General features: G+C 37.4%; 1 protein-coding gene and 1 non-coding gene across 5 annotated transcripts in view; one reads left to right on the forward strand and one right to left on the reverse strand.

Annotated features, from left to right (window-relative positions):
- Positions 1-27,163, forward strand: part of EIF4G3 (eukaryotic translation initiation factor 4 gamma 3) — a 362,883-nt gene that overhangs the window by 32,923 nt on the left and 302,797 nt on the right. The window contains exon 1 of one of the 4 annotated variants that reach the window (XM_049706442.1): positions 240-255. The exons of the other annotated variants lie outside the window; for them this stretch is intronic. The gene's annotated coding sequence lies outside the window, so the exon portion shown is untranslated. Of the gene's footprint in view, positions 1-239; positions 256-27,163 lie in introns of those variants that run through there. 4 annotated transcript variants of the gene reach the window in all.
- Positions 1,346-1,449, reverse strand: LOC117202395 (U6 spliceosomal RNA). The gene has a single exon (XR_004484735.1). It is a non-coding gene; the product is annotated as a U6 spliceosomal RNA (small nuclear RNA).

Here is a 27,163-nt window from a genome sequence, read left to right on the forward strand (position 1 = left end):
GATACTAGAGACAGTCTTGCAGAAGAACTCCTTTCCTTTGGTTGTATTGTTTACTACTGGAATTTGATGCACATTTAAAACATTTTTCTTTCTACCTTTTCTCTTAGAATAATAATCCTGTTAGAAAATGCCTCCAGAATCAAGGGACACTCCAGGCAGTGCCCAATAGAACTTTCTGTGATGTTGAAAACATTCTGTGTCTACACTGTCCAGTATGGCAGCCACTAACCGTACGTGGCAACGAGCACTTGAAAGGTGACAAGTGTGACTAAGGAACTAAATTTTAAAATTTCATTTAATTTTAATTAAGTTTATATTTAAATAGCTACATGTGGCTAGAGGCCACATTGGACAGCATAGCTCCATATTATACATTCAACCAGCAAATATTTTTTGAGCCTTCAGAGATATGCCCAGCATTGTGTTAGGTGCCAGAGATATTAGGGTCCTGCAGTGTGGTGAGGGAGAGATGATTAAAGAGATAAGTGTAATATGTGTGATAGCTGCTGTATTAAAGAAAGGCACAGGGTTCTCTAGGACCATAGATACTGGTTCTTACCTAATCCAGGCTGAGGGCGGGTCACTTTGGGGGTACTCTTATGTCAAAAGAAATTGTGTCAACTATCCCTTTGTATTATACATAGGTATTGAGCTCAAGTCAATCCTTGTTGTGTTTCAACATATCAAGGGATATGGAAACACTTGGTCATTATTATTTTTAAGTGTTTGGGGTTAGCACTAGTATTTTTGTGCTTTAACTCTGGACCATGTATAGAATTGATAAGTCTTCATTGTTTGTGATGCGATTAGCTGTTTCTCTTATGAAAATCTGTAAACAGCTCTAAATCATCAAGGCTGCAGTTTGACTGATGTGGTTACTTTTATTTATTTATTTTTGGTTAAAATAAATTTATTTATTTTTGGCTGCGTTGCGTCTTCGTTGCTGAGCATGGGCTTTCTCTAGTTGCAGCGAGTGGGGGCTACTCTTCATTGTGGTGCACGGGCTTCTCATTGTGGTGGCTTCTCTCGTTGTGGAGCACGGGCTCTAGGCATGCAGGCTTCAGTAGTTGTGGCTTGTGGGCTCTAGAGCACAGCCTCAGTAGTTGTGGCGCATGGGCTTAGTTGCTCTGTGGCATGTGGGATCTTCCCGGACGAGGGCTCGAACCTGTGTCCCCTGCATTGGCAGGTGGATTCTTAACCACTGGAACGCCAGGGACGTCCAAAGTGGTTACCTTTATTTTTTATTTTTTTTCTCTTTTATTTTTTATTTACTTTTAACATCTTCATTGGAGTGTAATTGCTTTACAGTGTTGTGTTAGTTTCTGCTGTATAACAAAGTGAATCAAAAAATATGGAACGCTTCACGAATTTGCGTGTAATCCTTGCGCCAGGGCCATGCTAATCTCCGTGTCGTTCCAATTTTAGTATATGTGCTGCCGAAGCGAGTGCTCAAAGTGGTTACTCTTAAGTGGGTGCAGGTTAGGCAGTTTTTCAAAGGCCACGTCTTGCCCACAAATAACATTTTGTGTTATAAAGTACTGGCAAGGAGGCTGTCTTGGTTCTGTGATTCCTGGAATATATATCATGGACATCCTTGGGGTCAAATTTCTTGGGCTTTGGGACTTTTACATGTGAATATTGAGTGGAAGAGTAATACTTCTTTAGCTTCTTTAGTACTGATCTTTATTTAAGTTCTTCTAGAGATGCGGGAAGCCTAGTCATGTCTTAGGGCCCCTGGATGTCATTTGTAGTCTCTCTGGGTCCATTTATAGTCTCTTTGGTTTGATCTATTTAGAACCTTCTCAACCACGTAAGTCTCCTTGGCTTGGGGAAGGAGGGCCTTTGGAACTCTCTCTTTGCTCTTAACGCTGGTTCTTCAGGTGACTCTTGAGGAACCCAGGTCAGTGTGAGTCACGTACCTAATGAATTAATTTTCATGGCCTCTCTAGATACTAAAGAGCAAGAGCTTTGACTTTTAGCCCCAGAGGTCAGATTCTGTAAGAATGCACTTACACGTAATTTAAATGAATTGCACTCATAAGTAAATGCCTTGTTTTTAGGATGTTTTGAAGTTTACTTCTCTGTAATTATAAAAAGAGCTTGGGTTTTGATGCTGTGGTATGGTTTTGATGAACTGTGGTATACTGGGCTATTTCTAGTGTAATTCAGTGTAATAGGAGGAGGAACAATTTTACTGAATATTAATTAATCTAGAAAAGTAGAGTTTGTGGTTTCAATTTGTTGGGTTAATGAGTGTCATTGTCAGACCATAAACACATGCCATAGGTAATTAGAATTCTGACAACATAGATCCTTTCTTTCTTCATGTTTGATTTTTTTTTTTTTTTGCGGTACGCGGGCCTCTCACTGTTGTGGCCTCTCCCGTTGCGGAGCACAGGCTCCGGACGCGCAGGCTCAGCGGCCATGGCTCATGGGCCCAGCCGCTCCGCGGCATATGGGATCTTCCCGGACCCGGGCATGAACCCGTGTCCCCCTCATCGGTAGGCGGACTCTCAACCACTGCGCCACCAGGGAAGCCCTTCATGTTTGATTTTTAAAAAGATTGAATTTAGATATGGTTATAGGTTACTTTAGCTAATATTTTTGAAATTTCAATCTAAGATTCAGATTTAGCTAATGCTTACTGAATACTTTTGAAGTGCATTATGTATTCAGTTTTAACTTTTTTTATGGATTATTTGTTGGGTGGAAATATGTAAACCAGCTATGTAATTTTAGATTTTTTAGTAGCCATGTTATAATGTGAAAACAGGTAAAATCAATTTTAATAACATACATACCCAGTATATCCAAAATATTATAATTTCAAGATGTGATCATTATAAAAATTATTAGTGAGATACTGTATTTCACATTCTTTCTTTGTACTAAGCCTTTGCACTCCAGTGTATATTTTAGCACATCCGCCTTGTGGTAGCTGTATTTCAAGTGCTCTATAGCCCCATGTGGCTTAGAGGTTACCTAGTGAATAATGCAGTTCTGTAGTCTATAGAAAGGGTAAATACTGCTTTCCTGTCTGCTTTCAGAGAAGACCAGGACTAGCAGAGCTGTGGGCAAGGGAAAGGATAAAGAGGAGGAGTTATATGGCAGAGAGTACCAATCAATAGGGTGATACTTCACACCTCTTTTCAGCTGGGTTAGTTGCTCTACTAAGAGCTATAGATAACTTTATTATTTATTTTCTTTACTAAACTAAATGCTTAAGGCAGGAATTATGTTTTTTGTTTCTATTTCTCTAGGGTCTGTTAGTGCTAGGCACAAAGTAGACACTAATAAATGTTTACTAGAAGTCTATACTGAGAACAGGAAGCTTTAAACACTGCCTCTGAAGATTTTTGGCATGATTTATTGCATTTCTGGGAGCTAGATATGTTTTTCACCCATGTTAGTTATACATGTATCCATTCCCAAGGTTATTCCACAAATTAGGAGTGGAAGAAAATGTATACACTGTCAGGAATAAGTACACATGTGAAGACCTACAGTTTGTAAATACTGACATACAATGTCATATTTTTTGCATTTTTGTACTTCAGCAGTTGCCACTAATAATAACTAACATTTGATGAACATGTGGACTGTTCATTTTTTGTCCCATTTCGTTTTCATAATACTACTGTGGATAGGTAGGTGGGATTGACCTCACTGTATAAATGATGAAAATGGGTTATACTGTCTTTTGTCACAAAAGGCATTTACTTGTCATGGTTGGAGTTAGTGTGTAAGTTTAGTGTATGTGGTGGGATATAGTTGTTCTTCTAGAAACTACAGTAATAGTATGGTAATGATTATTTACATTTGTGTTCAGGGAGATAAAGAGTGTCATATCTGGTTTGAAAACTTAAAAGATGTGTTTTGAAATACTGCAGATACTATACAGAAGTACACTGTAGTATAGCAAACCCAAGTATCCATTAACCAGCTTCACAAACAAAACATTATCCGTATAATAAAAGACCTCAGCAGGTACCCCTCCTTTATCACTTGATTGTTTCATTAGAGGTAACTGTTATCCTGAATTTGGGATTTATTAGTGCAGTGTATTTCTTTTATATTTACTGCATACTTATATTTGAGTTTTCTAAATCATTTTAGTTTTAATTCAGTTGTGGAAGAAATCAGAATTATTAAATCTAAATTGTTTTGTGTATATGTTTTCAGCCTGTGAGGATTTTCTGAACTTACTTCCAACTTTGTATTTCTGTATAGAGTTATTAAGTCATTTTGACTGAGGAGTTGCAAGGTTTTGTTTGAAAGAGTTAATCTAAGTATTATTAGCCAATATTTTGAGCAGTTAAGATTTTGTGGGACTTCCCTGCTGGTCCAGTGGTTAGAACTCCGAGCTTCCACTGCAGGGGGCACGGGTTTGATCCCTGGTCAGGGAAGTAAGATCCTGCATGCTGTGGGGGAGCGGCCAAAAAGCAAAAGAGTTTTGTCTCCTGAAGGGTAGGGACAAGACCATTTCAAATTATTTTGCACAGTGAAGTATAATTCTTACATGAGGTTTTTATTAAATATGGTCTGTTCACTGTTAATAGGCATAAGCATTGAAGAAGCAAGTGACATTAAAATACACAATGGAAATCTAGGAATACAATTTAAGGACTAGGGATAATGCATACGATGATAGTGATCTCTCTCTTTTTTCTTTTTCCTTTTGCCGCGCGGCATGTGGGATCTAATTCCACCCCCAGGGATCGAACCCGTGCCCCCTGCATTGGGAGTGTGGAGTCTTAACCACTGGACTGCCAGGAAAGTCCCGACAGTGATCTTTAAGGATCTAAATTCTGATATCTGTACTTCCTTATCCATAAATGGCAGTAGGAGTACTTACGTTATTTGGATAATGGGGAGGACTAGAGTATATAAAGGCCCTTAAACCATCCTGGGTGCTTTATTATCAGCATATCAGATATTTTTCAAACCTTAGTATTTACGGCCTTTGGGTTTAAATAGCTGCCTGGAAACCTAGTTTGTTATTAGCCTCTTTTTTAATTGTTGGAGAAGATGGTGGTGAGTGGAATATGTAAGCTATAAGCTGCTCCCTTTTGATTTTTATTACTCTGAAAGGTAGGGCTATGGTAGAAGGTAGGACTGTGTTTACTTGATCGCTCTGCATTCACTTTCCTGTAACTAGCAGTGATACTCCATACCGGTATGGTATAGGTACCACCTGTGAAGAAAGAAAGGGTTTGTACTTGACTTCAGCCCTGTCTGTAAAGTGCAGTATTATTTAACTATGGTACATTGTCATTTTTGTGTAATAGGATTTTTTTTCCATCTGAAACAAAAATAATAACTGTTCATAATGGAAAATTTGAAGCTTTAGATGTTGTGAAGAAAAGAAGTCAAACATAATTCTACTATTCAGAGAGAACCTTTTTTTTTTCATTCAGCATTTTTCCCTAGGTTTGTTTCATTCTCTTTTAATTGCTTCAGTTCCTCCATAGTATTCTAAACCATAGACTGGATGAGAGGTATCAGGGTTAACAGGAAGAGCTTTTATTTTATTTATTTATTTAATTTTTGGCTGCATTGTGTCTTCGTTGCTGCATGCCGGCTTTTCTCTAGTTGCGGCGAGTGGGGGCTACTCTTCGTTGTGGTGCACAGAGTTATTGCTGTGGCTTCTTTTGTTGCGGAGCATGGGCTTTAGGCACACGGGCTTCAGTAGTTGTGGCACGCGGGCTCAGTAGTTGTGGCACATGGGCTTAGTTGCTCTGCGGCATGTGGGATCTTCCTGGACCAGGGCTTGAACCTATGTCTCCTGCATTGGCAGGCGGATACTTAACCACTGCGCCACCAGGGAAGCCCAGGAAGGGCTTTTAGAAGTGTGTTTAGGAGATGATAAACTTTCATTTGAATGTTAAGGAAAATGTCTGAATATTATGGAAAACAACCTCTCAATATTTTAACACCATTTCAAGTGCAAAGACACTTTTTACCATGTTTATTGCATTTCAAGTAAAAATATCTAGCAGTATTTATCTTCAGTTTGGCATGGAGAACATTGTTGAGGTTGATAGTGATCTTTGCCTTCATGATGCAAAATAATTTTCCTGCATATAGAATTCTGGGTTGACAAATTTTTTCTTTTACAGCATTGAAGTAGTGAAAAACATTGTCTTCTGGCTTGCATAGTTTCTGATAAGATCTACTGTAATTCTTATCTTTGTTCTTGATTATGTATGTAGTATTTTTTACCCCCTCTGTTTGCCTTCAGGCTGTTTGATGAGGCTAGGCAGGTATGTGTTGTTTTATTGTATCCTGCTTGGGATTTCTTTAAGCGTCTTGAATCTGTTTGGTATCTTTTATTATTTCTGGAAAATTCTTGGCCTTTATCTTTTCAAGTATTTCTTCTGCCTTAGTCTCCTTTTTCCTTCTGAGACCTCATTTACATGTATGTTAGACCATTTGATAGTCCCTCAACATTGGATCTTCTGTTTTTCTTTTTTTCTCCCTGTGTTTCACTTTTGATAATTTCTATTGGTGTCTTCATCTATTTTCCAAGTTCATTGATTCTTTCATCAGCTGAGTCCAGTCTGCTGCTGAATCTGTAGAAGGAATTCTTTATTTCTGACATTGTAATTTTTATTTCTAGCATTTACATTTAACGTATAGAAAAATTTTCATCTCTTTGCTGATATTATCTAATCTGTTCATGTATGTTGTCCACCTTTTTCACTAAGTCCTTTAACGTATTAATCACAGTTTAAAAAAATATCCTTCTCTGATAGTTCTAGCATCTGAATCATCCCTGAGTCTTCTTGTATTGATTGCTTTTTCTCTTGACCATAGGCTGTTTTCTTTTTTTGTGTGTCTTATAATTTTTGTTTAGGTGTTGGGCATGGTATATAGAACAGCAGTTGAGACTGAGGTAAATTGTATTTGTTTGGAAATGGGTACACCCCACTTCTGTTGGGCTGTCAGTGTGTGGTGTTAAGCCAAACTAGTCGTGAATTGAGCTAGTTTGGGGTTTCATTGTCATTATCATTACTTTCAGTGCACCGCAGTCTTCATAGTCTTGTAGTGGTGGCTGCTGTTACCCCTGGTGGTAGAATGCTGTTGCTTGCTCCTTGGTGTTATGATTATGTTGGAGGCAGTTATCTCAGTTCAGCTTCAGTCTTTTGCAGACCCTGTTCATCTGGGCCTTATAAATAGGACTTTGTTCCCTCTCCTCCTTGTGGCAGCCATTGTTTGCCTTGTGTTTGTACTTATTCTTGGATAGGGTTTCCTGCCCCTCTCCCAACATTAGGAGGCTCCTGGGTGGTGTATTTGTGTGGGATCCTAGGCACAAGATGGTTACTTACCCCTCCCCACAGGGATAGAGGGATTTGCTTATCTCTTTATCTCAGCAACAACAGATGTTTGCCAGTGTCCTAGGACAGAAGGGGTTTGCTGCCCCTACTCCAGTGGCCTAACACCTTTGCTTCATAGGAGAAAAGGATATGGGGAATCAAGTGCGGCTTTGTGCCTCTTCCCAGAAATGACTGGTCACCTCCTGAATTCCTGTGCCATTGAGTGGGACTCTCTCTGGTCTTCTGCCGTGAAACCAATCTTTTTCATGAGCGCCCTGTGGAGGCCAGTGGAGAAGAGCAAGTGAGTGCAGACTCCTGTTGTGGATAGGGCACCCAGTTGGGAAATTGGCGTGCTAGCCTATACCTTTTAGGAATTCAGTAAGTATTTAGCAGATCTTCTTTTTATTCACTGTATTATGATTACCCCTTTCTCTTCTTGTCTACCATATATGTTCTTTATTGGAGGGTCTTGTTCCTCTTTGGAATTCAGGTTATTTGGTTGCCTTGCAACTTCAGGAGTCTGATGGGCTCAAGAAAGGTTGTGGTGTTTCAGGTAATCTGGTCTTTTCTTTTATTAGAGAGGGTACCATGTTTTTGTAGTTTTCTGTATCTTAAGCAGAAACAGAAATTTAATAGTAATCTGTAGCGTTAAATAATCTATGCTAAACTTCATTCAAAGAAGGATTCAAAGTGGTTTACAAAAATACTTGAAATAATAATAGATGATAAAATTAGGTAAAGATGGCCTTAGCAATATCTTTTTAGATCTGTCTTCTCAGGCAAGGGAAACAAGGGCAAAAAATGAACAAATGGCGTTACGTCAAACTAAAAAGCTTCTGCACAGCAAAGGAAATCAGCAGTAAAATGAAAAGACAACCTACGCAATGGGAGAAGATATTTGCAAATGCTATATCTGATAAGGGGTTACTATCTAACATATATAAAGAACTCATAAAACTCAGCAACAGCAACATGATTAAAAAATGGGCAGAGTAGTTGAATAGACATTTTTCCAAAGAAGACATACAGATGGCCAACAGGCACAGGAAAAGATGTTCAACATTGCTGATTATTAGGGAACTGCAAGTCAAAACCACTATGAAATATCACCTCACACCTGCCAGAATGGTTATTATCAATAAAACAAGTGGGACTTCCCTGGCGGTGCAGTGGTTAAGAATCTGCCTGCCAATGCAGGGGACCCGGGTTCGAGCCCTGGTCTGGGAAGATCCCACATGCCATGGAGCAACTAAGCCCGTGTGCCACAACTACTGAGCCTGCGCTCTAGAGCCCATGAGCCACAACTACTGAAGCCCGCGTGCCAGAACTACTGAAGCCTGTGCGCCTAGAGCCCGTGCTCCACAAGAGAAGCCACTGCAATGAGAAGCCTGTGCACCGCAACGAAGAGTAGCCCCTGCTCACCGCAACTAGAGAAAGCCCACGTGCAGCAATGAAGACCCAACACAGCCAAAAATAGAGATAGATAAAAAAACAAGCAATGACAAGTGTTGGCGAGGATGTGGAGAAAAGGGAATCCTTATACACTGTTGGTAGGCGTGTAAATTTGTACAGCCACTATGGAAGGCAGTATTGGACATTCCTCAGAAAAGCTAAGTATAGAACTACCATATGATCCAGCTGTCCCACTTCTGGGTATTTATCCAAAAAATACAAAAACACTTTGAAAAGATATATGCACCCCTGTGTTCATTGCAGCACTATTTACAATAGCCAAGCTATGAAAACCACCTAAACGCCCATCAGTGGGTGAATAGATAAAGAAGATGTGGTGTATAGACACACACACACACACACACACACACACACACACACACACACACACACAGTGGAATACTACTCACCCATAAAAAGGTGAAATCTTGCCATTTGTGACAACATGGATGGACCTTGAGGGTATCATGCCAAGTGAAATAAGTCAGACAAAGATGAATATTGTGTGATTTCATTCATAAGTGGAGGATAAAAACGAATAAGCAAACAAAATAAAAGAACAACCAAACTAAACAAAACCAAATATAGTTACAGAGAACACAGTAGTGGTTACCAGAGGGGGAGGGCAAGATGGGTAAAGGGAATCAACTGTATGGTGACAGATGGAAACCAGATTTTTGGTGGTGAGCATGCTGTAGGGTATACAGAAGTAGAAACATAATGTTGTACAAATGAAGCTTATACAATGTTATAAATCAGTGTTACTTCAATAAAAAAAATAAAACCAGATAAAGAAATCAAAGCAAAGGGAAAATAAGGATGGGGATTAAAAAAGTACCAACAAACAGACAGATAGGTAGAGCATGAGTATTATATAGAAATGAATGCCAAAGACGCTGGATGGTTGTTGGTTGTGGGTTACAGATTTGAATCTCAGCTTCATCATGACAAAAGCAAAGTTACATGACTGACATTGCTCAAACTTAAGTTCTGTTCATTGGTGCTTTTTAAATTGTACGAAGAAATTTTTTTTTTACTTTTACTGGCAGAGCTGGTGAAAAGAATTATGTAATATGTAAGACATTATATATTTTATTGAAATATAGTTGATTTACAATATGATGTTAGTTTCAGGTGTACAGCACAGTGATTCAGTTATATGTATATATATATTCTTTTTCAGATTGTTTTCCCATATAGGTTATTATAGAATATTGAGTATAGTTCCTTGTGCTATACAGTAGGTTCTTGTTGACTATCTATTTTATATATAGTAGTGTGTATATGTTAATCCCGATCTCCCAGTTTATTCCTCCCCCCCCTTCCCCTTTGGTAACCATAAGTTTGTTTTCTATGTCTGTGAGTCTCTTTCTGTTTTGCAAATAAGTTCATTTGTATCTTTTTGTTTTTTTTTTTAGATTCCACATATAAACGGTATCATATGATGTTTGTCTTTCTCTGACTGGCTTACTTCACTTAGTATTATAATCTCTAGGTCCATCCACGTTGCTGCAAATGGCATTATTTCATTCTTTTTTGTGGCTGAGTAATGTTCTGTGTGTGTGTGTGTGTGTGTGTGTGTGTGTGTGTGTGTGTGTGTGTATGTGTGTGTGTATCACATCTTCTTTATCCATTCATCTGTTGATGGACATCTAGGTTGCTTCCATGTCTTGGATATTGTAAAGAGTTCTGCACTGAACATTGCGGTGCATGTGTCTTTTCGAATTATAGTTTTCTCCAGATATGTGCCCAGGAGTGGGATTGCAGGATCATATGATAACTCCATTTAAAATTTTTTAAGGAACCTTCATACTGTTCTCTATAGTGGCTGTACCAATTTATATTCCTACCAGCTGTGTAGGAGGGTTCCTTTTTCTCCACACGCTCTCCAGCATTTATTATTTGTAGACTTTTTGATCATGGCCATTCTCACTGCTGTGAGGTGTTACCTCTTTGTAGTTTTGATTTGCATTTCTCTAATAATTAGCGATATTAAGAATCTTTTCATGTGCGTGTTGGCCATCTGTATATCTTCTTTGGAGAAATGTTTATTTAGATCTTCTGCCCATTTTTTTGATTGAAGATATTATATTTTTAATACAGATACTTGATTTTTTTTTACCCATACTATTTCTTTCATTTGTTGTATGTACTTTTCTCACATTCTCTCCTGGAGGATCTGGGTAATTCCATGAATATTAGTGCTTGATGATCAATGTAAGATGCTAGCTCTGTGGCAAATGGTTTATGAGGTGGTTGCTGTTTGAATCTCTGAGTCCTCAAAACAAGCTGTTAACATACTGTTGCTAGGAAGCCAGGTTGGCCTTAATGCATAGGTGGGGTTAGATCTCTGAGGTTGTCCCATGTACATACATTTGAAGCAGCTAAAGGTGGCCAGTGTAGTTGGAGATGAGGAAGTGGGGAGCAAGTTCATGTAGGCCCATGTAGGAAATGGTAAGAATTTTATTTTGATATGGGAAGCCTTTGGAGGGTTTAGAGCTGAGACATGATATTTTATATGACTTGTAAGAATTACTCTGATTTTACATATACCTACCCACCTAAAATCTGTAATATCTTACTACGCTGCATTACCATCTCATTCCATTTGTCTACAGAGATCAGGATGACCCTGTTTTCTTCCAAAATATTTGTGCAGTTTCCTAGGTAGTATCTTAAATTTTACTTTTAGAACATTTTTCTCTGAGCTTAAGGAACCTATTCTTGTGATAAAATAGGAATACTTCCAGAAGTCTCTAAACTGTTTTTGGTCATCTGTCTATTAAGGTATGTTATTTGTGATTGAGATCCAGTCTTTTGCTATTTTAAGTGATGCTAAAGACACTTGATACCTATCAAGGAGGGGGAATGCCACTAACTGGGGAAAGTAGATTGGAATACAGAGGTGAGAGTTCCAAGGGCAAACTCAACTACTACTTCATCAGTTGAAATAGAGCCAACTTTCTTAATGTGGTAACTCTGGTACCTGATGCCTTTGTTTCCCTTATCTTGACAAATGTTTGTTTCTTTAAGTCTCTTCAGCTTAAATCTTACTTAATACTTTATATAAATGCAGTGTAGTATTATGGTTAAGAGTATGGACTCTGGAGTTAGAATATTTAGGAAGCTTGGAAAAGTTTTGTTTTTGTTTTTTTTGGCCTTTTCTGTGCTTCAGTTGTCTCATCCTGAAATGGAGCAAAATAGTAGAACTTTTCTCCTAGGTTTGCTGTAAATGAATTAATGTGCTAGAACAGGGCCTGGCTTATTAAGTGCCTAATAATGTTAGCTATTCTTATTATATGGAATATGTAACCATAAGACTTTCTTTATAAGGGCCCTTTGTCATTGACAAAGTGAGGTCACTATTTCAACAGTATTTAAGCACTGTTTCTAGGCCTTCCCTATTTATTTTTGTTTCACAGTAACTTAGTCAACAATTGAATGATCTTGATGGAATGTGCTAACTCCAGAAGATCATCATCAAGATATGCCTGGTTCATTTTTCTATTTTGAAATAAACTGGTGACTATTAAAATCTTCAGTGTTACTGTCTCCCTGAAATTGATCTGATACTGGGTATACAGAGATAATTTGTGCTTAAGTAACTAATCTGGTTATATTTTTAGGCTAATGGAGCATCTTAATTAAAACTCTTGTTCTTGTTTTATCATATTAACCTGACTTCTGAGAATTGCTCATATATGTTAACGTGATATACTATTATATATTAATGTTAGAGCTTTAATACCAGTAAAAAAACCTTTAAATTAGATCTGTAATTATCAGAAGTTTTTGCTTTTCAAGCTCAGTTCTCCAGGCATGAAGAATTGTCATGTTTTCTTGTTTTATGCTAAGGTGATCATATTATACTGTCTAATTGTGTTTCCTCTTTTAAAAAGCTGTTTTTTATATCTCATAAGCTCCATATACATAAGCCAGATTTGATCTTTTACATAATAGCATTGTATTGGGTACACAGTTATTGAGAAATCAGTGGATTTAAGTGGATATATAATTAAATTTCTTGCCTCTTGTTCATATTTGTAGTAGTTGATATTGCCTGGGTACATTTTTTGGTAATGTGTGTCACTTTAAATGTGGTCTTGTAGAACTTGTTTCTTAACCTGAATAAGTTGAAACAGTTAACTGCTGTGGAGGTAATCTTAGATCTACTTGGTGTTGAAGAAGGACAAAACCAGAAAACACCATAGTAACAGAAAATCATGACTGATGTGTTATCCTCTCCCTCTGTTTTTGGTTAGCAATTGAGAAAAGGAGCTCCTTGTCATATGTTTTCATAAAAATGAAGGTCTTTAGTGTGACCAGTTTAAAATGGTTAGTATTACTCTTATTCAAAGAATTAAGCTATTTAACTTTTTAGGAATATACCTTGTTGTCAGACTGAAATGAATGCCATTTTATGCTTCTTTTAAAAAGGGCTGTACAGAATGGAGTTTCCTCAAAAAGCTAAAAATAGATCTGCCATATGATCTAGCAGTCCCACTCCTGAGTATATATTTGAAGAAAAAAACATCGATTCAAAAAGATACATGCACCCCAATGTTCATAGCAGCATTATTTACAGTAGCCAAGATATAGAAGCAATGTAAACGGCCATTGACAGATGAATGGAGAAAGAAGATGTGGTACATATATACAATGGAATACTACTCATACATAAAAAAGAATGAAATTTTGCCATTTACAGCAACATGGATGAACTTGGAGGGCATTATGCTAAGTGAAATAAATCAGACAGAGAAAGACATACTGTATGATATCACTTATATGTAGAATCTAAAAATTGAAACAAATTAGTGAATATAACAAAAAAGAAACAGACTCAGCTATAGAGAACAAACTAGTGGTTACCAGTGGGGGAGAGGGAAGTGGGGAGGGACAAGATAGGGGTAAGGGATTAAGAGGAACAAACTACTATGTATAAAATAAATAAGCTACAGGGATATACAGGGAATATAGCCAATGTTTTATAATAACTATAAATGGAACCTAACCTTTAAAAATTGTGAATCACTGTTGTACACCTGAAATTTATATAATATTGTAAATCAACTCTACCTCAGTAGAAAATTAAATAAAAATATACTGTCAAAAAAAAGGACTTTACAGAAAAACGAGAAAGCCAGCATATTGAGATTTCAACAAATTTTGGGTATTACAGTTTGAGAAGATTTCAGAATTCTGAAGAATCTATTTCTACTGTAGGCAGTCAAGCCTTCCTCTCTGTACATGGCTCAGTGAGTTGGCCTTCTATAGAAGCAAAATAAAACCTACCCCAATACAGGCATACCTTGTTTTATTGCACTTTATTGTGTTTCACAGACTGAGTTATCAGATAATGGTTAGCATTTTTTAGCAATAAAGTATTTTTTAATTAAGGTATGTACAGTTTTTTTTTAAGACAATGCTATTGCACACTTAATAGACTACAGTATAGTGTAAACATAACTTTTATGTGCCCTAGGAAACCAAAAAACTTGTGTGGCTCACTTTATTGTGATACTCACTGTATTGTGGTGGTCTGGAACTGAACCTGCAGTATCTCTTAGGTCTGCGTGTATCAGATTTGCTGGCTTTCTGGTGTTTGAAGCCAGTAGTGCCCCTATAACAAGCAATAGCACATCTTTACTATGGGTTCTTGGATGGCAGTTTGAATGTTTGCATTTGGAGTACATTTGTCTAAAGCTCTGTCATACACCTTGAGTATTTGGAAGAGATATATAATATTTGAGATATTTAAGGAAGAGAATATGTATTTTTAATCCCTGAGTTGATCCCTTGACCATCAAAAAGATAACTGTATGCCATAGCATTTCTATGTCATAGAAATGCCTTCACTATATTGTCATTTAATGCATGCTTTTTGTTATCACTGGAATTTTAAAAAATAATATTTTGTATGTTTTTCATGGGACCTTTGTGATAAAACCTTACTTGATTATAATCTAGGAAAGAAGCTGTTTTTTTGCAATAAGTTTTCTACTGTTTAAAAAATTGTCCAATGCAATCTGTCTCCAGCTCCCTTCTTTTTTTTTTTTACTTTAGTGCCATTAAGTTTTAAGCCAGTTTTGACCCAAATGCTGTAAATTACTTCAGTTTAGGTACTGAAAGTATCATTTCCGTTTTTGATTGATTCCTTTTGTTTCCCCCTCAAGTGTCTTATATTATTTAAGCTCACTGATATCTCATAGTCATTGGGACTAGGGCAGATAAAAAGAATTGCAGATCTTTTGAGACTAGATAGATGTCTTCCAACCTTCAGATATTTTGATAATTTACCATTAAGAGAGAATGAGGGGCTTCCCAGGTAGCACAGTGGTTGAGAATCCACCTGCCAATTCAGGGGACACGGGTTCGAGCCCTGGTCCGGGAAGATCCCACATGTCGCAGAGCACCTAAGCCTGTGCACCACAACTACTGGAGCCCACGTGCCCCAACTACTGAAGTCCGCACGCCTAGAGCACATGCTCCACAACAAGAGAAGCCACCGCAATGAGAAGACCGTGCACTGCAATGAAGAGTAGCTCCCACTTGCCGCAACTAGAGAAAGCCCGCGGGCAGGAACTAAGACCCAACACAGCCAAAAATTAAAAAAAAATAAAAAAAGGGCTTCCCTGGTGGCGCAGTGTTTGAGAGTCCGCCTGCCGATGCAGGGGACACGGGTTTGTGCCCCGGTCCGGGAAGATCTCACATGCCGCGGAGTGGCTGGGCCCGTGAGCCATGGCCGCTGAGCCTGCACGTCCGGAGCTTGTGCTCTGCAACGGAAGAGGCCACAACAGTGAGAGGCCCGTGTACCGCAAAAAAAAAAAAAAAAAAGAGAATGAGGAGGATCATGAAGACATCTCTTAAGAGAAAAGCTTTGCCATCAAAAAGAACAGCAATTTCCAGAGGATTTTATTTTTAATTAGGATTGGGTTATATTACTCTTAAATTTACCCTCATATTTCCAACTGTGTAGTTTTGCCTGTATACATGATCTTGTCTTGTAAATAAACACAATACGTAGTCTCCAAAATCGTCATGATTCAGGTCTTGCCTGAGTCTGAATCTGTAGTTATTTGAAACTCAGCATTGCTACTTGTGTAAATGCAATAACACATCATTCACATGTGTAATGCAGACTGGCAGACTAAACCCCCAGCTGATGTGTTAAATGCACTGTAAAGAAGTTTTTCACACATTTAAATTGTGTTATTTTCTTACAAGAAAATGCTCAGTATTACTGGCCTGGACTATAGTAATTGAATCACAGTTGAACTTGAATTAGGCCAAACTGAAAAAAATCTATTGGTTGACCTGGCAGGAATTTGTTCTGTATCTGTGTGCTAACTGTGGAAAGTACTGAAACATTAGGTATGTGAAAGCATATTAAATAATGAGATGTTTATTTAAAAAGCAGCAAGTCTAAATTTGTAACTAATTTTCCAACTAACTTAGGACATTCAAAAAAGTGTCATTCTCCTCTCTTACCTTGTACTTCATAACTGAAAATAAATCAACAGAAAAATAAGTTACATGGTTTGAATTAGTCATTTAGCTTTTCGGTTCCCAATATATGGTAAAATAGAAATTATTTGGCCCCTTAAAATATTTACATGATTTTGTTTTTAATTAATGATTGCAATTTGTTCTTTGGCATAAAGGAATTTTCATATAATGTGGAAGAGGTACTCTATTGAGAGCTCATCTGAATTCCTTTATTCTTTCAAATTTAAGTATAGCTTTGTTTAAGCTTCTCCGTGGTCCTTAAGTTCATTGTTTAAAAATACATGAATTCATGCCAGAGGGGAAATAGAGGATGGTGGCCATAGGCTTCACTGGAACTAGAGCTCAGGTGACCTGGGTTGAATCTCTGCTCTAGCTGTGTGACCTTGGGAAAGACACCTAACTTCTCTGTTCCTCAGCTTCCTAATCTGTAAAATCGGTTTAATAACAGCACCTACTTCACAGGTTGTTTTGAGTCTTAAATGACAAGTGCATGTGCATGTAAGTGCAGGTGCATGTGCAAGTAAGTTTTTTTCCCCACTTTTCTCTTTAAAAACAAGCAATAAAGAATTTTATGAAGATAAGTACAGTATGATCTCACTTATATGTGGAATCTTAAAAAACGAAAACAAAAACCAAAAGAAGACCAAGCTGATAGATACAGTGAACAGATCGGTGGTGGCCAGAGGTGGCGGGGGTGAGGGTTGGGTGAAATGGGTGAAGGGAGTCAAATGGTACCAAATTCCAATTATGAAAATATAAGTTATGGGGATATAATGTACAGCATGGTGACTATAGTTGATAATACCTGAATTGTGTATTTGAAAGTTGTAAATCTTAAAAGTTTTCATCACACAAAAAAAACCTGTATTGTGACAGGTGTTAACTAGACTTAGTGTGGTGATCATTTTGCAATACATGCAAATAGTGAATCATTATGTTCTACACCTGAAACTAATGTTGTATGTCAATTATACCTCAAGTAGAAATAAAATAATTTTATGAAGGCGGAAAATGAACTTTTTGAAGTAGTACAGGGGAATAATTAGGTTCAGTGCTGATCTGAGCTGAGGTGGAAAATCTCAGAGTGAGATTTACTTATTATTTTTTTAAAAATAATTAATTTTTGGCTACATTGGGTCTTCATTGCTGCACGCGGGCTTTCTCTAGTTGCGGTGCGCTGGCTTCTCATTCGGTGGCTTCTCTTGTTGCGGAGCACAGGCTCTAGGCGTGTGGGCTTCGGTAGTTGCAGCACGCGGGCACTAGGATGCTTGGGCTTCAGTAGTTGTGGCCCGTGGGCTTAGTTGCTACACGGCATGTGGGATTTTCCTGGGCCAGGGCTTGAACCCATGTCGCCTGCGTTGGCAGGTGGATTCTTAAACACTGTGCCACCAGAAAAGCCCTTCAGGGTGAGATTTGAATTAACTTCATCCTAAGCCAGACAAAGACTACCAAAATGGTCGTTTTATGTATGCTATGAGTGAATGATTCTCAACTAGCTTGGTCTAGGATCCACAGACTGCCTATTTAAAAGTGTATTTTTTTTCCTGCCACAGATGTGTGTGGATGGTGCCAAGCTTTAGAGTAATGTAGTTGATGCCGTTTGATGACTTTTGCTAAAAAATGAGAAGTGAGAGTAACCGTAGGTGGAAGGGCACATACCTTATCATTATTATTTAAAAAAAAATACATGTGGCTGGGAAATCAGTGGTAGAGAGCACAGCAAAGGGAAGGAAACTTTGCAATATCTCCTCCTCCTCTGTTTCCTACATTAAGACATTTTACATATACTTCAGGCTTTTAGTTTCTTCTCCATAGTTCTTCCTCTGTTTCTTACCAGTACAGATAATTTCCTTGACTTAGCTGAGAAGAGTAAAGCTGTGGGAATGTAAGATAAGGAAATAAGTGTTCTCGTTCTGCTTCCTAGTTTTTCATGAAAATACTTCTATGTTTATATCTTCGCTCGGACTCCTTTGTAAGTTGTCCTTTCTTTTACAGAGCTCCCCCGTTATCTTCTTTTGGTCCTATTTCCATTCCCTTTCACTTCTGTCAAGCTTCCTGCTCCATTACTTACCTTGGCCTTCCTCTGTTGCATGCGCACGTTCTTGACTGCCACTGAATCCTTCCCCTGTGCCCATAACCTATTCAGAACTTCTCTACACTAAAGTACCTTTCTCAAGCTGCTGCTACTTGAATGGCATTTTGGCCAAGTACGTTTGTTTCAGTGTTTTTGTTTTGCTTTGCTTTTTTATTTACTTTATTTATTTATTTACATCTTTATTGGAGTATAATTGCTTTACAATGGTGTGTTAGTTTCTGCTTTATAACAAAGTGAATCAGTTATACATATACATATGTTCCCATATCTCTAGCCTCTTGCATCTCCCTCCCTCACCCTCCCTATCCCACCCATCCAGGTGGTCACAGAGCACCAAGCTGATCCCCCTGTGCTATGCGGCTGCTTCCCACCAGCTATCTATTTTACATTTGGTAGTGTATATATGTCCATGGCACTCTCTCACTTTGTCACAGCTTACCCTTCCCCCTCCCCATATCCTCAAGTCCGTTCTCTAGTAGGTCTGTGCCTTTATTCCCGTCTTACCCCGAGGTTCTTCATGACATTTTTTTTTTCTTATTTTAACTACAAAATTGCTAAAAGATTGGTTTCTACTTAATGTTTCCAAGTTTCTCATCACTCATTCAGATACCTTACTCTGTACCGTTTGGCTTCTCCTCTTGTTTTACTTTAGTTGTTCTTAACCTTGGCTGTGCATTAGAATTACTTGGAAGGAGTTTAAAACCTTAATATCACTTTTAGATTTAGTTCTGATTTAGTTCTGGAGTGCAGCCTAAGCATTGGGAGTTTTGAAAGCTCTACAGCTGTTTCTAATGTGTAGCTAAGGTTGAGAACCAGTACCTTGATTGAAATCAGTAGACATCAAATTAATTCCCTTATCAAGTCAATTCTTAGAACCTGAAGGAGTATATTTTTGGTTCTATTGGTAAGAAGCCTTCTGTGCTTCTCTTCAGCCTCAGGTGAGAACAGGGTTAATTATTTGAAGGTCTTTGGACATCAGTGGTCCTTCTCTTGCACACTCTGTATTCTGCTGGTTAGCTGGGTAGGTAAATGTCTGTTCTACTGACCCAACTGTCCTCAGGTACAAGTCCCAAGGTCTTAGGTCAGATGGAGTAGGACGCCCATTTTGTTCTTGGGCACAAGCTGAATTCTCTGGTCTAGCTTTTATCAGTAGTAAAGCTGACATTTTAATTATTTTCTGGCATCTCTTTCTTTCTCTCCTGCTTAGAACTTTGAAGGGGTAGGAGTGTGATTACATGAGCTCCCTCAGATTCCAACACATGCTGCTTCTTCATGCCTTCTACCTTTTTTGGGTTGAACAGAGTTAAGAGTCAGCAGCAGAACTTGGGACACTTTCAGTCTAGGACAGGGCTTGTCTTGCAAGGCTTACTGCTTGGAGGAGAGGAAACAAAAATAACTTGCATATGCACAGTGATACAATTTCAGATCCAGTAATGTGAAAAATGGCAGCAGTATCCATTCTGTGGGCTAAGACAGGAATGTGGGGGAACAGAGCTTGACCCCCATATTGTTTCTCAGATTTGGTCTTTGGCTCTCGTTTTCTTCCATATACTTCTTTGAGATATCATCTGCTCCTATAACTTTAAACCTTATCCTAAGATGACAACAGATCTATACTATTTCTTCTCCTGGACCTTTGCCTGATTGCCTGCTGCATATTTTCTCTTGGAACATTCTGCAAGTAACTCAGACTCAATAAGGAGATAGTGTTCAGTCATAAGCATTAGCAAAACCTGGGTTATAATCTTGGTTTTGCCATCGACTTACTTTGTGGCCTTATTTGGTGACTCTCCTGAGTCTTACTTTTCTTATCCGTGGAAGGACGTGGTAGAATTGGAGTCCTTTCTAGCTCTGACATCACATGACTTTCTAATCTTGTGTAGGCCTCCTGTGTACTTGCCCTACCCATGCTGGTCACAATGTGTAGACTATTCCAGGTACATTCTTGTTTCCCTTACTTAGAATGCCTCTTGGTCTTCTACTTCTCAGTCTTAATCTTCCTCGGCAATCCATTTCAGTCCTTTTATTTCTTGTAGAATGGTTCCTGATCATCTCAGTCCACAAATATTTCTTTGTTTTCTGAATTCCTACAAAGTCATTGACATCACTGATTGGCATTCCTCAAAAAATTTCTTGAATGGTTATTTGTTATACACATATCTTACGTACTACCCAAATTGTAAGCTCTCTGAGGATGTCTGTGTTCTGTAGTATAATGCCTTGCACTGATGGGCATTTAATGAATACTTTTTGCCCTGTTGTACCCTAGTTGCCTAGTATATGCATTGCCCATGATTGCACTGTTAAGTCCTTGCAGATTACTTTGTGGTCACTTTTGCTAACATTTAGAATAGATGTGTTTCACGTTTCCACATGAGATTGTGATTTGATAGCCTCTAAATGGAAAAACATATATATATATATTTTTTTTTTCCAGAATGTAATAAGTGTGAATATTTTGCTTGCAGACCACCTTGTGACTCTGTTCACATCATTTAACAAAAACATCTGCACCTTCTTTTAAGCTTTTGTTTTATAATTTTTCATTTGTTTAGTATTTGGATATATGATGATTAAAGCCACAGGATGAAGGTGTCATTTACTGATATGATGACATATTGTTAACTGGTTATATATAAGCTCCAAGAGGGTGGGAACTTTGTGTTGTTAATCACTCTATCTCCTATTCCTAAAAATTGATGTCTGGAATGAAGTAGGCTCTTAATAAATATTTGTTGAGTATATGAGCGAGTGAATGAATGAATAAATCTTAACAGAACTGGAAGTATTTATGCTCTTCTCTGTATCTCTGTATTGCATTTGAGTATTCTGTATGCTAAGGAATGTCTTATTGTGTCTGTTTTCTCATTCCGTGGTGGGGGAAAACCAGATGAGTAGTGGGTTTTGACCCACAGAACCCAAAATTCGGCTTGTGTCCTCTTTTCTGATTGTGTGATGGATGGGACTGAAGTTCAGATAGGGTAAGCTGGGGTGGTGATTCCAATGGTGTTGTCATTTAAATGGGATTGACAAAGAGGATTGAAGGTAGTAATAGGGGCAAAATGGAGGTGGGAGGAGGTAGTGTCAAAGAACTAGGCAAGTTGACAGCAAGTAGTGGAGTGGGCAGGTCATAGCTGGTCTGGAGGTGTTTTGGAGATGAGATGTGGATAACCTGTGGTGACTTTTTCCTGGGCTCTGTAGCAGACTTGAAGGATCAGGTCATGATCTGTGAAAGGGGTAACATTTTTCTTTTTACATTAGGGTCACAGAGTACACACCAACAAGAAGGAAGCAATAATAAAGAGGAATATGTCTCGTGTTATTTTGACCTTAGACTTAGAGTTGTGTTTTAGAATTCATCTCATCAGTTTTTCAAACTTTGAAGTTTCACTTTTGTCTTCTAGCTACACATGTTCCCTTGAGAAACAAAATAATTCTGTATGATCTTTGTATCTTTTTTTTTTTTAGAGAGAGTTCTAGTCTTCGCCAAGACTTATATATCGTTTGTATGAAAGGATGATTAGAGTTATTCTTCTGGTTTGGTAGAAATTAATTTTCTTTCAATTTGATAGGCTTTCAGTGATGCTCTTTGCCTTTAGGAAGTTATTCCTGGACTGCTGCATGCTAGGGATTGCTGTCTTGAAGATGTACAAATGATGAGCAAAGACTTCTGAAAGTCAGCATGGTATTTTGGACTAATAACCTGACTAGGGCCAAAGTTGGTTCAGGTCATTATTAGGAAAATGCCATATTCTATCAGAGTTTCATTAGCAATACAGAATTGAAATCAAACAGTTAATTCTTAGGACTGGAAGGAAGTATACTAAATTGTTAGTGGTGATTGTCACTGGCTTGTGGTTGAATGATTTTTAATTTCTTGATAGTCTTGTATTTAAAATAATTTCAACAAAGCATATATATTTATAATGAAGTTATTTGTGAAATGTAATAATGAATACAGTTGATCCTCCGTATCTTTGTCTTCCATGTCTGCTGATTGAACCAACCACACAGTTGGAAAATATTCGGGAAAAAAAAATTACACAAAGTTCCAGAAGCAAAACTTGAATTTGCACGACACTGGCAACTGTTTACATAGCATTTACATTGTATTTACAGCTCTTTACTAGCAATTCCATTGTATTCGGTATTATAAGCAGTCTGTAGATGATTTAAAGTATATTGGAGGGTGCGAATACTACACCATTTTATACAAAAGACTTGAGCCTCTATGGATTTTAGTATCTGTAGGAGGTCCTGGAACCAATCTGTCAGGGATACTGAGGGACGGTTGTACTAGGAAAATACATGATTTAATGAGTAGTCATTGTATTGTACACTACATTAACTTCCTAAGAAAATGCATATATAGGAGAAAGGACTGTAAGAAAATATAGATAGAAGTGCTAGGAGTGGCCTAGGGAGATAGAATCGTGGGTAGTTTAAAAATTTCCTATTTTACAAAGTTTTGGTAATATGCTTATGACAATCATAAAAGAATCAGTGGCCACTTATCTTTCTTAGGTAGTATATTTTGAAGCAGTGGTTTAGTTGACAAAATTGACAGCAATTCAAGAAGCTTAATCAAATTTCATAATTTAAGGCATAGTGGTGGATCTTTCCCATTTTCTATGTGGTTGTGAAGCATAGATGATGTTTAGGGTAAGGGAGTAGAAGTTAAGATTGATCGCTGCTGCTTCATTGGGCTTCTGGACAGATGACAGTGCTATAAACAGTGAGTAACAGGAGGAGGGAAGTGCTTTAGGGGTAAATAGTAGAGTTGTGATAGAAAATGGCCATGTGTGCATGTGGGACATTTCAGAAGGACATGATTAGCAGAGAGTAAGACATTTTATCACTTAGAACAATCTGAGTTTAAGTTACAGCTTTGTGAGTCATAATTGTAAGGACAGCAAGTTGAAGCATGGTAAGTGCTAACTGCATTCAGAATCAAAGAATTTTGGTATATGAGCAGTGAGGAAAGGAGCCGCTGCTCACAAATTGTTTTCATCAAAACCTTTGTGTCTCACGATTGCTCTTCATAGTGACAGCGTAAAGGTTGGAAAACAATGAAATGGCTAATGTACATGTGTGTTATAGTTGGGACCCATTGAAAAAGAAGCTAAAAGTTTCCCCTACTAACTTGTTGGGTTGGGGTAAAAGTTGTTTTACAAGGCAAAATGGAAAATTGAAAGTGTGCTCAGTTGGTATTTTTGATCATTTATGTCAGATATTGGGTCCAAAGCTAAGTTCTCACATTTCTTGAAATTTAACTGTATCATAGCATGTGTGTGCATTCATAAACTGAGGAAATGGAATGTATATTTATATGTATATGTACATTTTTCAATTATGCTAGGAACTCTGCTTTGTCAGTAGTTTTGTTTGTGAAATATTACTATATAGGAAGCATTTGCATTTATTATAATGTATGAAAGGTCTTCTTTAAATGCTACTACTACTAGTAATAATAATTGCTCCCATTTGTTGAATGTTTACTAGGTGCCAGACTTGTTAAGAATACCATTTTACATGATAGAAAACTAAGCTTGGTGGTAGATGTGGGATTCTAGCTCAAGTCTGATTTTAAAGTTGATACTATTGCTCTTGTACTGAGATGTGTGTTGGGTACGGTGAGTTGCTGAGATTCATATTCATTAGCATAGTACACCTCCGTCAATTGGAATATACATATTAGAAACTGGCATCTTGAATTTCAGATCTATTAGGACATATTTACTGAAGACTTCATGTATAGTGTATTAGATTTTTGTTCTTTGATTTTTTTCATCAGAACTCGGAGTGCCGTTGTTAGTTTATGATTTGACCTAATTTAATTTTAAAGGAGTGATTACTGGATTGTCACAGGTTTAATAAGATGTAATGGAAAAGAAATGGGGGAAATGAAGATGGAATACACTGAGAAATAGCTGTAAAGATTAATAGACGATGTAACTTGTTAAGTGACAGTGTCATTTATCTAGTATGTATATTTTACTTGGCTTCATTGTGTGAAATTAAATGTTAAAAATGGTCTTAACAGACAGAATATTAGATCAAATAGTTTTGTCAACACTTCATACATTTATTTTGTCTGTTTTATAACTTTAACAATCTTCATCATTATGTTTTCATAATGTAAATGACCCATATTTAGAAATTTTACTCTTCTTTCTTAAACCTATAGTGATCTGACATTTTGGGGAGCCGTGCTGTACGGCTTGCAGGATCTTAGTTTCCCGACCTGGGATTGAACCCAGGGTCCGGGCAATGAAAGTGCCATGTCCTAGCCCCTGGACAGCCAGGGAATCCCTGACATCTTAGATAATTTTAGAGCAATCATAATGATTAATTTTAGAAACAATTTTTAAGAGTTAAAAATGATAATGTATGTATTTGTTTAGAAAATTTCTGGAAAGATGCATAAGAAACTCGACAGTGGTTACCTTTAGGAGAAAAATATTGGATGACAGAAGGTATTTTCTATCTTACATCCTTCTGTGCTAGTACTCTCTGCTTTGTATCCTTTTTACCATTTGATATTTTTTTAATAGTGATTACGTGATCTTAAAACTCGTTATAGTTAATAGCACAGGCAACCATAGATCTGTAGACTGTGAATGCAGCTATAGTTTTCTCTTATTTTCAAAGTATGTAATATTTAGTTCTTCCTTTTATTTACCAAATAAATTTAGCTGCTGTTCTTTGTTTTTATTATATCCCTTTATTCTCACGAAAATACTGTTTTATTTCAGAAGTCAGTATGGTTTCCAGAAAATTGTTTAGAGGTCCTTTGGGAACAGTAGACGATTTATTCATTTGCAGAATATAACCCAGTAAAACTGAGGTTGTAAACTTACACAAATTTGGCTTTTCATTTTCTACTCTCATCATAAAGGAAATTTAGTTGTGTGACCTTCAGCACATTGCTTAATTTCTGAGTCTTTTTCTCTTCATTTAGTTAGACATTCATTTTTGTAAGATTATCTTCCGTGACTCTTCGAAATCTCTGATTTTATAATTTCATAACCATTTCAACTCAAAAGATATAATTCAGTAATTCTTAGAGTATTTTACAAGCAAAATTTCTAGTTAACCAAAATCTACATAACCTCAGAATCAACTTTAATTGTTTAAGTGCATTTGCAGTCTGATTTGTCTCATGAGTGAATTCTAATGTAGTGCTACATAGTCAGCCATAAGCATATGTAAAATCTTAGTCATGGAGTGGGATTTTGAAATGAAAATTTCCAGTAATGAGGACATATTAACTTTCTGTGTGTGTGTGTGGGGGGGGGTATGTGTGTGTATACGTGTGTATTTTTAAAACAAATTAACATTTCTATTTTTAATCTTAATTCTAGAGAATGAGCCTTTTCTTTGTTTAGAACCTTAAAGGAAATGGTGTCTTATGCCAACTGTAGCTTCATGGATAATTATACAATGGGTTATCAATCAAATTTAATTAAGCTATGACAGCTTCCTTCACTAACTTTCCTTCAGTTGGTTAAGTTATGGCACTGAGGAAAATGGTTATGAACCACACCCTGAGGGCTTGCTTTTTTCAAAGCAAGTATAGTGTACTGAAATGTGACGTCTCTTTTGTGAACCTGTGTTAAACATTGAACTGCTGCCTTCATTAGGGAACATCCTTTGGTTACTTGGCCTTTGAAAAACATTTGAACAACAAAATAAGATTAATTTAAACTTTTCTGATGTCTCTTCAAGCAAGAGGATTATCGTTACTGAAGTCTAAATTGGAAGCCAGATGACTTTATTTCCCCTGTAGTTTTCTGAATGAACTAGATTGAAAGGGTCAATGTGTTTTAGAAATTTTGTTTAATGGTAAGGTGAGTTGTGATGGAAGCAGGGCACATGAGTCTTGTTTGCTGGCTTGTGTTAATAGATGAAAGACTGGGTAGCTACATGCTTGGAAAGCTTTTCTGTGTCCTTGCACTCTTGATCCTTACTGTAGCCAGGCAGCTGAGGAGATATCCCCTGAAGTGGCAGAACTCCCCATCCTCCCTATTCTCCTGCCTTTTTTTTTTTTTTTTTTCTTTACTATATACTGGGACATTCAATGGCCTTGCATTGACCAGAAAGACAAAGAGTGCTTTCATACTCAGGCTTAGCCATGGCCGGTGTGCTGGGCCTTTGTTAGGACTTGCAGTAGTAGCCTTTTCTCTTTCACCACCCCCAGTCTCATTGCTCATACTTGGCAACAGCAACAGTGTCATTTTTAGAATTTTACCTCCTTACTTACAAATAAATACTTGCAAAAGAAAAATCCACTTTCGCTTAATGAAAAATGCAAAGAAAAGCAGAGCTTAACTTCCTCTTGTGGTTTTTTGATAAAAGAGTGCCCTGTTACAGCTAAGTGCCATAGTGCGAGACTTGATCTTATTGAAATTAGTCTCTGTCATTTAAAAAGTAAAAATGGACTTTATTTCCTTGTAGTGTGGCTGTATCGCATCTAACTTATTGTGGGTGCTCGATATTCATTCATGAAGTATAGACGAAAATCTTTTTAACCAGCGTCAGAAGGTTTTTAAATTATTTAATGTTTTTATGGTTTATTAGATCATGTGAAGTGGAGAATTTAGACAGTTATGTGGATTATTTAAAGAATGTCTTTTGCCTCAGTTAACAGGCACAAGTTAATAGTGTTGTTTTTGTCCTACATTTTGCTTATATAGAAGTAAACCATCAAGATGAAATAAGCAAAAGTTATTTTTTAAAACATGTTACATTTGGATATGTAAACGTTATCAGATAGGGCTGGACTATATTT

The sequence above is a fragment of the Orcinus orca genome, chromosome 1, assembly GCF_937001465.1.
Source record: "Orcinus orca chromosome 1, mOrcOrc1.1, whole genome shotgun sequence".
NCBI classification, from domain to species: domain Eukaryota; kingdom Metazoa; phylum Chordata; class Mammalia; order Artiodactyla; family Delphinidae; genus Orcinus; species Orcinus orca.